The sequence below is a fragment of the Patella vulgata genome, chromosome 1 (genome assembly GCF_932274485.2).
Source record: "Patella vulgata chromosome 1, xgPatVulg1.2, whole genome shotgun sequence".
Taxonomy (NCBI): Eukaryota; Metazoa; Mollusca; class Gastropoda; family Patellidae; genus Patella; species Patella vulgata.
In genome coordinates this window covers 24,088,525-24,100,895 of record NC_065879.2, presented here as the reverse complement: position 1 = coordinate 24,100,895, position 12,371 = coordinate 24,088,525, and the positions used below count along the sequence as shown (strand labels likewise).

General features: G+C 38.5%; 1 long non-coding RNA gene across 1 annotated transcript; it reads right to left on the bottom strand.

The window, feature by feature from the left end:
* Nucleotides 1-1,813: 1,813 nt before the first annotated feature.
* On the bottom strand, nucleotides 1,814-3,854 carry LOC126829977 (uncharacterized). Its single transcript, XR_007683627.2, has 4 exons — nucleotides 3,742-3,854; nucleotides 3,326-3,428; nucleotides 2,844-2,964; nucleotides 1,814-2,000 (listed from the first exon to the last, which is right to left on the bottom strand). It is a non-coding gene; the product is annotated as an uncharacterized LOC126829977 (long non-coding RNA).
* Between the last annotated feature and the right edge of the window lie 8,517 nt (nucleotides 3,855-12,371).

The window sequence follows — 12,371 nt, the reverse complement described above, 5'->3', positions numbered from 1 at the left end:
GAGATTTCATCAAAATGTTCTGAAAATTTCAGAAAAAATGTATTTTGATAAGACGAGTATCCCTATATTCGGCAAAATCGGATTAATATGTATCCCCCTTTTTGACCCAAAACAATTGTCTAGACCACTCGTTATCATGATCAGAGAGCGAGAAATGGTGTTTAACGTCCACTCCACACAAACTAGGTCATTTTGAGACTAACATATGCTTCAATTTTATATCAATAATTCGCTTGAGTATAGGGGTCTTTTGCAGTGGGAGAAGAAACCAGGGGACCTGAAGAAAACCCACGAGGTTGGAAGGCGACCCTACTGCCTGTTACGTACAACCGAGGAATCGAAACCACGCCAGTTGATTGAATGACATACCTTATGATTCAACGCGCACACGCGCTAACCATTCGCCATCCACACACCCACCCCCTACAATGATCAAGGTCGCAGTTATCAGAATGTTCCTGAAACTTTTATTCTTTTTTTTTTTGGGGGGGGGGGAAAGAAGGGGGTCAAAACATTATTACCCTTTCGATATTCGGCGTTCCGCGTCGGGGTTATTTTTTTTTTTTTTTTGGAGGTCGTAGGGATGGGGGTAGGAACTTTTCCGGAAAGCTTGTGAACGCGTTTGAGGCTGCAGGTTTTAATTTTAACAGATATTTTTCAATTTCAAGATTAGATTTCTTGAAGGCTTGTTGTCTCAAAGAATAATATTTAAACATACATTATGCAAGAGCTAAATCTGATTATTGCAAGTCTTTATTTAGGCTTCAGATGTCATAGAAATTATAAATTAGATCTTTATTTACACAATAAGCACAAAATCAACTCTGTAGACCCACGGATGGCTTTAAACAGGATTTCATTGATTGATTAAATTTTTACATGGCGTCGTAAGCGGAGATTAACCGTTACGTTGACGTCATACTCCCGGAAATTTTAGATCAGGCTATATGATAGAGTGTACGAAGCGAGGCCGCTGTGGAGCGAGGCCGCATGTCAGTCAATTTGATTGAAAGTTCGATATATCCGGCCTTGATATTATATTTAGTTGTGGTTAAAATGAGAGTTTGGATGTCGGTATTATACGCTCTTTTGTCACTTGCGTTTACAGAAAAATTATGGAAATTGATAAACATCGCAGCTAACATCACCCCAGTTGAATTGCAGCCCCATTTGGATCACTGTTTCCTATAGTATTTGTCTGCTTCGGGAGTTACATGGGCCAACCAGTTACAGTACAAGAGTACACGCAGGCTAACAAGAAGTCGGCTATAATTATGCCCCATTGATTTGGTCCATTTCTTTCAAACTTTCGCTTCTTATCTATATATTAAAAGTCTTATTTTTAATTTGTAGTAAAAATAAATGTGATGCAAATTGAATTGCAACCCGGTCTCAAACCGAATAGGCTAACGGTACCACATCCATTGAAAACGTTACTTGATAATCGAGATTATGTGGTGGAGTTAACGCCTGTCAATCAAACGATCGGCCATTCTCGGAGACCGTGAAGAGAGAGTTGACCCCTATTTCTAGTCAAAAATTACAATGGTGATAACTTTGTTCAGAATAAAGTAATTAGACTGAAATTTTCAATGTATTCTTCTTTGATCATCTATTTTTGAACTGTTAGTAAGAATGGCCAACTCTCTAGTAAAATCACCCATAATGTATCTTTAAGAGAAAAAGTTTTGAATTTGACGATAAAATCGTGAAGCAAGGATGACGGGATTAAAATGGTCAAACCCGTTATATGAGACAAATAAATAAATATAAATAAAATAACAATCTTGGTATTTGATATATTGGTATTTTCTTGTACGTTTTCTAAACATCCGATGGTTGGATTGTGTTAATTTTATTGAGAATTTTTAAATGGTGGTGGACAGGAGAGATCTGTACAGTTACCTCCAGTTAAAACATCAAAAAACTGAAAACAACAATTATCATACTTCTTCTGTACACAGTCTTTAATTACCATTACACCAGCAGCATGGCCAACTCTGTTTTTTAAACAAAAAAGCAAGTAACAATAAGCACTCCTTCATGACAGAGAGAGAGAGAGAGAGAGAGCGAGAGAGAGAGAGAGAGATGGCGTTTATTAAAGTCTACTCGACACAAACTTGGTCTTTTCGGGACCAACTTTATTTCAATAACTCGCTTGCACGTACAGGTCTTTAGCCGTAAGAGGCAAATGGAGGACCGGGAGAAACCTCACGAAACACGACACATAGATAGCACATCTTATTCGCTGAAAGGGTATAAAATTGAAATGCATTAGTGTGCATTAGTCCCGTGAACTTGAAAATAGTTTATTCGTGTTCCGTGCCCCCCCCCCACCAAAAAAGCCCTGAAACGACATATTACACGTACATATTGTTATTGGTCTTCGCGCCAATTGTTGACGCCATTTTGGATTTTGGTCGCTATATTGGATCAAACGTTTGTGGGATGAATTAGAAACTATCACAAATGAGTCAAGCAACCAACAAAACATATAAAATGACATATTACATGGGTAATTTCGTCAAACTCTGTTTCAGACCATTTTTGACCGCTATTTTGGATTTTCAGCTCTCCCGAAGTTAGCCCGTCGTTTTCAGAGGTAGCAATCTAAATATATCTTCACTAATGTCCCTTCTACCAGAACCACCAGCAAACCTTGTTTCATGAGAAATGGTCACGTTTCTGAGGGTTGTGTCCAGACTATGTGGAGACGAACTTCAGTATGGTGAGATTCGAAATAGTTGCGTCGTCCTTTACAGTTTATGTCAATATTAAAAAATGATGCGAACTTGGAAGTTAAAGTTAAAAGGGTTTCAGAAATAAAATATAATATGACATACCCACAGCATTGCATTCCGTATTTTCCACAATGACATTGAAAACAATTATCTGTCCTATAACTTTCGCCCACTTCTAATTCCTTATCGGCCTGTGTACAAAACTGTTTTACGACACCATTCACTATAAGTTAATCATACCATGAAACAAAAACATAGCAGAATAATTTATTAGATAGTTATGTGAGACTAGATTGACAAAAATCGACCAAGATAGATCTTGCTTTCACCTCTTCTGTTTGCTGAATCACTTTTTTTTTAGGAGAGATTCCCTTTTGATGTTATATTCGGCCATACGGTCTCATGTCTGAATGACGGAGAAGGTTTGTATACCGCTGTTAACCAAACACTATGACTAGAGGCGCTCTAGGTCTTAATTTGAGGTTCTCCGTTGTCACACCTTGCTTAATAGTATACGTATGTTCGTAAAAATATCCGACTTACTGAGGATACAGATGATTAAAGTGATAAAAAAGGTAGTTTACCAATTTTATGTTTAGGCAGATCTCTATAACAAGATGAGTGTGTGCTGTGAATCCAGACAGCAACCAAGAAGAAACCTATAACAGCTCGTAATGCCTTCATTTTCTGTAAAAATTAAATTACATAAGCATTATTTGTAGTTTGAAAACGTGATAGTACAGCGTTGAAAACGTACCAGCATGTTGAGCTGAATAGTTAAAGGTCAATGATTTGATCATTTGACAGTGGTAAGTGACCATGTTTGTGTTCTTTCCAACATAGGTATGGTACTTACGGCAGAATTGTTTACCTAGATCCACTGAAATTCACCATAATTTCAAATTCCAATCTTATCGTGGATTCTTTTGGTTCGCTAATTATGTCATTTTCCGTTAAATATTCATTTATATCACGTTATGTACAACCCTGTTATACTTACAGTTACCTGTGATGTTAATCTGTTTTAACAAAACTCACTGTCATATCAAAATCCTGATAAGATCTGTCACAAGAAATATTTCTTTATGGTTTAAATACAGATAAGATAATGCTTGTTTACTGTGACAATAAACATTTTGCTCTTTCGAAGATCTGAAGACAGTTTTTGTTATCTACAATCTGATTAAAATACCTGGGCCCGGTTCCTAGAAAATTCTTAAAGTAAGCACAAAGTCATGCTTCACTTTTTCTTACGTAAGAAACTTATAAAAATACCGTCCCTAGAAAATTCTCAAGACCATTCTTACGAAAGCACAAGTAAAGTATAAGTCTAAGCACATTGTGACTGGTAAAGTTTACCATAAACTGAGACTACGATGCTGCTTAACGTCATAAAAACAACTTTGGTATGCGAATTACGTCTTAAATTTGTCGTCTGCTTCATTGACGTCATATATATGGTTCATTTCGATGCATTTGACATGTCCCCTATTCAGATATAAGATGTGCCACAAGATAAAAAACGCAGACATATACAAACTAACTGAATAATTGTGAGAGCGCCTGATCTTAAAGTAGCCTGTGTGTTTGTTGCCTATTGTTTACTAATTGGCAAATAAATAAAATGGTTTCAGGGTAAGCCTAGAAGCGAAATTTTCTATAGGCCTAGCATTCTTAATTTGAAATTCCTTCTGGAGAAGGATTTTCTCTGTCTTGTAATTGTCTCTTTGTTATCAAAAGGTGTCGGAAATGGAAATGCCGTCGAATAGGCTAACTCTACTATTCGTGAGAGAAAAGCGAGATTTCAAGACGTATAGTTTAATTTTGTTCAAATTAGTTCTACACTAGTAAGTACACAACACAGTTTACACATTTAGAGAAATACACTAAAAAAGTAATTATGGATATGAAATTCACTGAACATAATAATGCAGGTATTGTCACTGGCATAAATAAATACTGTGTCCTTCACATCATAATTGTCCTTGTTTAATTTGTTTTTCTCGGTGAATTCATGTAGGAAAGTTCACCTTTACTGTTTAGTTCAGTTTGTTTATGATTTTTACACGAGGAAGTTTTCTAGAAAAGCACCGGAAGTTGTAATACTAAAAGGGAGATAAACTGTGGATAATTTGTGGATCAAGACCACAGCGATAATCAATAAGCTACAAGGCCTTAAAGAGAGTAAACACGAACATCGCCACCCCCCTGACAGAGTCAAACAAGTAGTTAAACTGAAATAGGACTATAAAGATTAATTAAGATTAAGGAATATTTGATATTCAAATGTTCTTTGAAGTATCAGAGAATTCGAGTCTTTAGATGTTTTCTTCTAACAAACAGATCTTTGCAGCGGGACGGATGTAAATTCCATGGGCTGTTCCGACTTTCACAGTTCGTATACGACCATCCTCTCCTGGGTAAACAGCGGTGATACGACCAAGTGGCCAACTACCACGAGGTTGGTTGTCTTCGACCATAAGAACCAAATCATTAACATGTAGGTTTGGTTTTTCCTTTGTCCATCGATGGCGTAAGGTAAGATTTGGTAGGTATTCCTTAAGGAAACGCTTTGATACATGGTTAGCAAGCACCTGTACTTGTTTCCAGCGTTTTCTGCTGTTGATTTCTTTGTCGTGTACAACAGCTGGTGAGAAGGTTGTTTCTGCTCTTCCGATCAAGAAATGATTTGGCGTGAGAGCTGTAAAGTCATTAGGATCGGAACTGTTATGCGTCAAAGGACGGCTATTCAGCACAGCTTCTACTTCGATAAGTGATGTTCGAAGTACAGACTCAGAAACATTGAGGTTACCAATAACTGCTTGGAGAGCTGTTTTGGTTGAGCGTACAAGTCTTTCCCAGGCACCTCCAAAATGTGGACTTAATGGAGGGTTGAAATGCCATTCGATCCCTATTGGTGCTAGAAAATTGGTGACTTGTTGTTTGTTCAATTCGTTTAAGGCTAACTTCAGTTCATTGTTCGCCCCGACAAAGTTTGTGCCATTGTCACTGTAAATATGTTTAGGGTGTCCACGGCGACCAATGAAATTACGTAGAACTAAGATGAAATCATCTGTTTCAAGGGAGTCTGCAACTTCAAGATGAACTGCTCGGTAGGTCATACATGTAAAGATGCATCCCCAGCGTTTGACATTACTGCGACGAACTTTAACGAGCATCGGACCAAAATAATCAATACCAGTATGATGGAATGGACCAGTCATACAATCGATTCTGCAGCTGGGAAGATCAGCCATTCTTGGTACCATCGGTGAGCTGCGTCGACGCTTGCAGTAGAAACAGTTGTTGATTACAGTTTTGGTAGCACGTCGAGCAGATATAGGCCAATATTGCTGTCTCGTATGAGCTATTACGTGTTCTACTCCACCATGGGCAGTTTTGATATGAGCGTCATGGAGCAGTAGATTGGTGACATTGTGTCCATGAGGTAAAATTAGCTGATGCTTTGTTTCGAGTGGTTCTTTCGATCTGGATAGTCTACCACCAACTCGTAGATGAGTTCCATCATAGAGAGGTGTTAATGGTAGTAGAGAACTATTGTGTGGAAGTTCTTGATGATCGTCAAGACATGCGATCTCTTTAGGAAATTCGTCTTCTTGAGCTTGTCGAATCCAGCATCGTGAAGCGTGTTCATATTCCTTTGGTAGTAGATTGTCGTTTCTTATGGGAATAAGATTCAATCGTTTGATTGGAACAAGAAAATTCCGGATAGCTCGAAGTAGCCATGCTGTTCTTCGAGTGAGTTTTATCCACGTTGAGAAATTTTTAGCTTCTAATATATTTCCAACTTGAACTATAGGAAGAGTGTCCTTTGGAAGATTATTCTCTTTGGTGGTTGTAAACATGACTGAAGATCCTTTGATCTCAGGATCATTAACTGGGACTTCATCATGTTGTGTTTGTTGACTTGGCCAAAACTCTTCACGACGATGAAGATAATCTGGTCCGTTGAACCAAGGATGGTCCAACCGTAGTTTCGATGCAGGTAACCCACAAGAACAGAAATCTGCAGGATTATCCTTTGAGGGTACAAAACGCCATTGGTAATTTTCAGTTGACTCCTGAATCTCTGCTATCCTATTTGAGACAAATGGTTTGAAACGCCTCGTATGGTTGTTGAGGTATTGAAGTACTGTTGAGGAATCAGTCCAGAATATGACCTTTGTAAGTGGTAAAAACAATACATCCTTCAGCAAACACCAAAGTCGCACTGCAAGAACTGCCGCTTGAAGTTCGAGTCTGGGAATTGATAATGCAGGTTTGATTGGTGCTACTCTAGTTTTAGATGCCAGGAATGAGCAGATTATGTCTCCGGACATATTTGAGTATCGTAAATATGCCACACTTCCGAAGGCCTTTTCTGAGGCATCTGCATATATGTGCATTTCAACCAAGCGGACGTCTGAAGAGAAGTTAAGATGGTGACGGTTTAACTTGAATGATGAAAGATCTTGCAGTTCACGTACCCACGAACTCCATTTGTCATCAATATCTGGAGGAAGTGGATCATCCCAGTCATTATTAGATCTCCAAATATCTTGTATGATGATTTTAGCTCTTAGTGTGAATGGGGAGAGATATCCACATGGGTCAAAGATTGAGCTAACGATGCTAACAATCCCTCTTTTGGTAGTGGGTGTAACCTTTGGTTGTGGATTAAAGATGAAGATGTCTTGTGACACATCCCATTTTAGGCCAAGGGCTCGTTGTAAGGGTATGTCATCTAAATCAAGATTAAGGGTAGTGATTGCTCGTTCCGATTCAGGAATGGAGTCGAGTACATCGGTCGAACTAGACATCCACTTGTGGAGGTGGAATCCGCCAAGTTTCAGTAGCTCAGTTACTTCCTGGTAGATGCGAATAGCTTCTTCGGTCGTTTCTACTGACTTTAGTAGGTCGTCTACATAGAAGTCTTGAAGAGTAGTGTCAATAGCTTGCTTACTAAATTTATGTTTATTATCAGTAGCAGTTCGTCTCATAGCATAATTCGCACAGGCTGGTGAATCGGCTGCTCCGAATATATGCACATTCATTTTGTAAGCATCAGGTGGACCAGGTTTTGATATATCAGTCTTCCACAGGAACCGAAGAGATTGGGCATCTTTGTCAGGAACTAATACTTGATAGAACATCGCCTCAACGTCACCAACGATGGCGACACTATATAACCGGAACCTTTGTAGAACTCCAAAGAGGTTGTTAAGGAGATCCGGTCCGGACATGAGGTTATCATTAAGTGATGTCCCGTTGTAAGTAGCAGATGCATCGAAGACTGGGCGTACTTTGCCTGGTTTATTTGGGTTGATGACACCGTGATGAGGTATATACCAAGTGAGAGGAGAGGTAATAGATACATCTTCATTGGTAAGCTTCTGTGCGTATCCATTTTCTACATAACTGTTTAAGGTCTTGCTGTACAAATTGTTTAGGTTATCATCACGAGCTAGACGCTTTGCTAATAACTGAAAACGTCTTTCTGCCATTGGGTAGTTGTTCGGAAGTTTAGTTTTAGGGTTTTTCCATAGCATGGGAACTTCATAATGACCGTTGACTATACGTGTATTCTGATCCATCAAAAGAGATGCCTTCCGATCTTCAGACGATAAAGCAATTTTATCATTGTGGGAAATACCAAAGGACTCTGTTCTCCAGAAGTGAGTCATCTGCTCGTCCATACTGCAACTGCGAGTTATGAGGTTAACGTTCACTGTTGGATCTGTAGGATTATCCCCGGCCACCCCCATGAGAGACCATCCCAAGGTAGTGCGAATGGCTATGGGTTGATCAGTGTCCCCGGATCTAGATTCGAGTTGAAGATGAGCTTCTGGGATATTGGCTCCTATTAGTAGTTTTACTTCTTCTTGCATGACATTCAAAAGTCCAAGTCCGGTGAGATGTTTCCACTCCGGATTAATTATCTGTGGTGAGCATTTAAATATATCAGTTGAAACCATCCAGGCCTCATTTACCTTAATTAGACTACCAAGCGCATCATCAGCTGATTTGAGCGAGAATGATACCGTAGATGATTGTTGTGATGTTTCACCATTGATAGTCTGAATAGTTAGCAACTTGCGTTTACCTTTAAGTCCTAATTCTTGACCCAGTTCCTCCCGTATGATCGTTATTTCGCTAGCTGTGTCTTGAAGGGCGTACGTTTTAACACATTGTCCATTTGGGCCGTATATTAGTACTCTGACTATTTGGAAACAGACTCGTGATGACTTTGACTGCATCTTATACATAATCTGTGCTTTTGGCGTAGTATGATCACTAGATTTGTTTAAATGTAATGTAGTGTGATGCTTTTGTTGACAATTGGGCTCACGACATAAGATTTCAGAAAAACATGTATCCGGTTTGTGAGTTCCCTTTAAGCAGTTTTCACATAACTTATTATCTTCAACAAGTTTGCGTCTCTCTAGTACAGACTTATTGATGTAAACTGGACATCTGTATAGGTAATGTAACTCTGCACATAATACACATTTATTTCTGGCAGTAACATTGGTACTTGTAGCGTTTGGTGCTGACACACGGTTATCAGACGATGATAGACTTTGGCTTGTAGAATTTTGCTTACTCGTAGTACTAGTAGTAACTGGGGCAGGTTTCTTAGCCATGTTATTCAAAGTTTTGTATTTAACTGAATGATCATGTGAATATGATCTGTGTTTATTTTGATTAGATTCTTGTTTTGTGTACGTGGCTGCGTATGGATTCATATCCGCATTAACACGCTCATATAGCCAATCCTGCATGTCAATTAGTGTGGGATCACGTAATTTCACAATTCGTTTTGAGAATTCGTTCCAGCTATTAATTTTATCAGTTGGAAGTCTTTTGATACACTTTAATAATATTTCACTACTCATTATGTCCGACATGTAGTTCATCTGACGAAGTGTAGTTATGCTGTCTCTTACAGAAACGTAAAAATGTCGTAACGCAGCTGGGTCGTTCCGTGCTATCTGCGGTCCGCTTATAATTTTGTCTAATACGGCTCTGGCTACTTTAACACGATGTCCAAAAGCAGACTTTAATTCTTGTAAGGCTAATGCATAATTCCTACCACTGTAACCAAGTCCCTGGATGTGTGACTTAGCCTCGCCTTTAAGATGTGAAAGTAATAGGTCCATCCTGCGAGTATCATTTATTCCGGGTCTACAATGGATCTGCGAGTGTACTTGTTCTATGAACTTAGGCCATGACATAGGTGAACCAGAAAATATTGGTAAGTCTACTTTAGGTAGATCACGCTCACTTTCAAGTTTAATAAGCGTTTGTGTTAATTGATCAGTAGTATTTGTCAATGTGTTATGTGGTATGACAGTTTCTTGACCGGGTACAAGTTGGTCTATCCACGCATCTATAGGCCCACTAGTAGATTCATGGTTCTGTATATAGCCCTGTGGTGTGGCATAATCACTATTATTGTGACATGTAATAGGTTCATAAGGTGCTGCAAAAGGATTCATTTCAAATTGTGGTGGTTCTTGCACATTGTTATTGTTTATGTTTTGCAAAAATGGATTTCTCGAAAACTCTGTATTTCTTGGTGACTGTCTCAGTGGAGTACTACTTATAAACGGATTGAGACTGTGCTGCGTTTCCATGTGATGCTGACCATTTTGAGATTTAACATTATGTGTTTCCAATGTTGTTGTTTGGTTGGAGTTGAAATCCTGATTAATAACCCACTGGCCTACATGTACATCTGAGGTATGACGGTTTTCAGGTACTGACGGTGGTTTGTGGTAATCACGTAAACATTGTTCTTTGTTAAGAATATCTTGATAGATGTCAGCTTCTAGATTAGCAATTTCCACAGCCTGCCAAGCCCTTTCCTTTGCACGGTCAGCCTCAAGGTCTGCTGCCTTTCTGGCTAATTCAGCATTCTTGACAGTATGTTGTGCCTTTAATCGTGCCATCCCGGCTTTAACTTTCAGAGAGTGGCTACTGTGGCTTTCACTACGTGTATGGTATGAAGGAGTACTAGGCCTACTTTGTGTCTTATTACTACCTTGAGTTGATAATATTGACGGCGATATCAAGTGACGGTTTGAGTTATGATCTGACATTTTAGTACGTTTGTATGTGTAAAAAAGGGTAATACATGTAAATAGTAAACGTAAATAGTAAACGTAAACAGTAAAAGCGAGTATCCCTACTGTGTCTGTAAGTCGAGAAAAACTTTCTATTCGTGAGAGAAAAGCGAGATTTCAAGACGTATAGTTTAATTTTGTTCAAATTAGTTCTACACTAGTAAGTACACAACACAGTTTACACATTTAGAGAAATACACTAAAAAAGTAATTATGGATATGAAATTCACTGAACATAATAATGCAGGTATTGTCACTGGCATAAATAAATACTGTGTCCTTCACATCATAATTGTCCTTGTTTAATTTGTTTTTCTCGGTGAATTCATGTAGGAAAGTTCACCTTTACTGTTTAGTTCAGTTTGTTTATGATTTTTACACGAGGAAGTTTTCTAGAAAAGCACCGGAAGTTGTAATACTAAAAGGGAGATAAACTGTGGATAATTTGTGGATCAAGACCACAGCGATAATCAATAAGCTACAAGGCCTTAAAGAGAGTAAACACGAACATCTACGGTCAGCCATCTTTTTGAAGCAGAAACAGACTTAAGGTTGGTAAGCAAGCCGTATACCTTGCTTGGGACTTGTGCTTAGATTGCCTATGTTTAAGAACGAAGTTGTGCTTAAACATGCATTATGCAAGAGCAAAATCTGCTTATTACAAGTCTTTCTTTAGGCCTGAAATGTTATCTAAATTATCAATTAGACATTAATTAACTTATCCAGACCATAATAAACTCTCGATGTCAAGGCTAGCCTTCGATGTAGGCTGGATTAGATTCCTATATGCCGCTGACGGCCAAAGATAATTAAATCAGAAAAAGTGGATAATCGAGACTATGCTGTTTATATTAATGATTTTAGTAATGATAACCGAGACTATGCAAAAATTTCACCGGCTTCTTTCTCGGCTCATAGTGGATCAATTTGACTGAAATTGTCAGCAAATTACCTTTACACTATCTAGTTTTTAACTATTATAGCGAGTGTAGCACCATAGGTCTTCTGTCTGACGTGGAAAGCGGGCATATGTCGGAAACCGGTCGCCACATCCTACATACGACCCATGCATCTTTTCTTACTACATATTTCTGTAGCCTTGTGATCGTCTAGAATTTGTCTCTAGCTGTCTTTACTTCTGCTTCACGTTGTGTATTTACTTCTTACAGTTTCTTAAGACGTTGTCTTACCAGGAATAACAATGCGACAGTTTGCTTCTACATTTTATATATATATAGCTGAATACAGGTATACAAGCATAATAGATAACAATACTAGCTAAAACCATTTCTCTACCCTAGCCAGCCTCGCGGCTGTCTAGGAACTCAGATGGAAACTCTCTGGAACCTAATAGAAGTCTGGCGAATTCTCACCGGTATTGTAATTTTGTGTCTACTGGTTTTGGACATTCAATTATCCAATTGGTCAAATATGATGTAAATAATTATAGAGATTGGTTAATTGAGCCCAATGACGTCGACAACCCACCCTTATATGGTGGAAT